Genomic DNA, 2987 nt, shown 5'->3' on the forward strand with positions numbered 1-2987 from the left:
GATCACGGCCTTGGCATGGGTCTCATGGTCCGCGTGGCGGGCCGCTTCCCAGTGGTCACAGCTCGTGGCCAAAACCCGACGGTCCGGCTGGCTGACTGGATCAGGACAGTACAACCCCGGCCAATATAACTTCAGCAAGACGGTGATGAGGCCGTTGGGAATACGGACCCCTTTAGAATATATCCAGTTGCTGCAAAAGAATGAACTATTAGCATGTGACAAGAAAAATAAATAACAACCGGAATAAGCATGTGACAAGCAACATAATGAACCACTTACTCTTTTCCCGTGGGCTCAATGAGCCACTTCTGCTCCTCAGTAGCAGGAACCTGCTTTGGTAGCTTTGCGTTGCCACGCAGCCACCCCTTCATGTCAACCCCCTTCCCGTCACCACCATCATCCCCGCCACCACCCTCCTCCTCGCCTGCCTCCCCCTCCCCAACCTCCTCCCCAACCTCCTCCTCCTCCTCCTCGCCTGCCTCCTCCTCCACCTCCTCCTCCTCCACCACCACCACCTCCTCCTCCTCCTCCCTAGAGTGTACCTCACTAGAGGAGGGTACCTCACTAGAGGAGGGCCTCGAAGACAACACCCCTAAGTCGGTGAGGGTGCGCTCTTTCTGGCCGCGACCCCCTGTAGTGGCTCTCCCCCCAGCACCTCGTCCTCTAGAGGCTCTCCCCCCGCCCCCTCCTCCTCTAGGGGCACCTCTCCCTCGACCTCCCTATGAGGAGTCATCGTCAAGTAGCCGAGGGGGAGGATTACGTGCTCGACCACTCCGACTAGGCAGGCCGACGACCTTGCGTAGGAAACCCACGCCGTCGGCCTTCCCCTTGCCCATGTTCCACGAACCTGCATTGAAAAGAGAAAAAGCAATTAGTAAATTAATGAAATGAAGGAAAAGGCATGATAATAAACACATTAATAAAAAGGCATATTCCTAAACTATAGAAAAAAAATACTTGAAACGTACATCTGCTAGAACCCATATGAATCATCACTGTTGTAACCTCTTTCTCGGTCCGTCTCATCATCACTATCAATCATATCATCTTCGTTGTCTGACGGTTGCGATAGGTCAGCCCATAGCAACATCCCCGAACACGGTCTGGACCCAACCCAACACTAGATTCCCTCCGGTTCCACCGCACCCGCACCATCCCCCCCCTCTAACTGACGGCTGCTCTGCCTTCCGTGGAGGGGGGCCACACCACGGAGCCCCAAGACGGGTGTCTACGCATGCCAGAACACTTTCACACATGCATCGCGACCCATGCGATGTTTCGGTGGCATAGCTACACCCCGAAGGCCATCCCGAATCCTACTTGACCAGTAGATCTAGCCCTTTGACTTTCGCCGGACGGGCTTTGACCGGTGGACTCTTCCACCTGGTTGCGATAGGTCAGCCCATAGCAACATCCCCGAACACGGTTTGGACCCAACCCAACACTAGATTCCCTCCGGTTCCACCGCACCCGCACCATCCCCCCTCCAAGTGACGGCGGCTCTGCCTTCCGTGGAGGGGGCCACACCATGGAGCCCCAAGACGGGCGTCTACGCATGCCAGAACACTTTCACACATGCATCAGGACCCGTGCGATGTTTCGGTGGCATAGCTACACCCCGAAGGCCACCCCGAATCCTAGTCGACGAGTAGATCTAGCCCTTTGACTTTCGCCGGGCGGGCTTTGACTGGTGGACTCTTCCACCTAGTTGCGATAGGTCAACCCATAGCAACATCCCCGAACACGGTTTGGACCCAACCCAACACTAGATTCCCTCCGGTTCCACCGCACCCGCACCTTCCCCCCTCCAAGTGACGGCGGCTCTGCCTTCCGTGGAGGGGGCCACACCATGGAGCCCCAAGACGGGCGTCTACGCATGCCAGAACACTTCCACACATGCATCTGGACCCATGCGATGTTCCGGTAGCATAGCTACACCCCGAAGGCCACCCCGAATCCCCCCTCTAACCAGATTCCCTCCATGTCGACCGTTTCCCCCTCCGTGACACGGCGGCAGTGACGTCCGTGAGGGGGGCAATCGATATACCATCGGGGCATGTTTTTTGTTTAGATAAGGCACATTTATGTTGTGAAAAAATACAAAATAATAAATATATAAATTAAAAAAAATGTATGCTGACGGCAAGGCCGTCAGCATAGCTGCGCACACGGAGCTACGATCCCACGGATCGATGACATGGCATTGCACGCGGATTGATGATGTGGCAGATAGCATGGGTTAGGACTATGCCGACGGCTATGCCGTCGGCATATCTCTGCCACACCACAGGTCCTCACTCCCTCGGATCGATGACGTGTCCACGGCGCGGATCGGTGATGTTAGCAATTCTATGCCGACGGCCTAGCCGTCGGCATAGTTATGCCGACGGCCGCCATTATCCCCCGTCGGCGTAGTTTTGACGCCGTCAAACGGTCGCCGCTAATCGGGTAGGTGGGCCCTTTCTATGCCGACGGCCTCTTCTATGGCGACGGTCCCCGTAGGCGTACCGCGAGCTGTCCCGACGGCCGTAATATGCCGACGGCCCCCGTCGGCATAGATACACATATGCCGACGGCTATTCTACGCCTACGGCCTGCCCTTGGCCGTCGGCATATGTCCATTTATGCCGACGGGCGCCGTCGGCATAGATGAGGCCGTCGGCAACTAGATAATTTCTGGAAGTGGATGGAAAAAGTGATTCTTTCCAATGAAAAATCCATATGTATATGCATGGTTCAATATAGTTTAGCTCACGAAAAAGGGCATTCGTGCATGCATTTGTCTTCTCTTGATGCAAACACTTTTGTTGATAAAGAAATCAATGTGAAATTATCTACCAATGACACTTCGCAGCCACTGCCACTGTTTTCCCTTGTTGCTGACAGAGATTCTCTCGCCGTTGGCATCAATGTTGCACAGAGCAAGAATTGTGGAAAGTCTACAGAGATATGAACTGAGAAAGCAGAGCGCAACACTAGGGGTAGGA

Source organism: Triticum urartu, chromosome 1 (assembly GCF_003073215.2).
Source record: "Triticum urartu cultivar G1812 chromosome 1, Tu2.1, whole genome shotgun sequence".
Classification (NCBI taxonomy): Eukaryota; Viridiplantae; Streptophyta; class Magnoliopsida; order Poales; family Poaceae; genus Triticum; species Triticum urartu.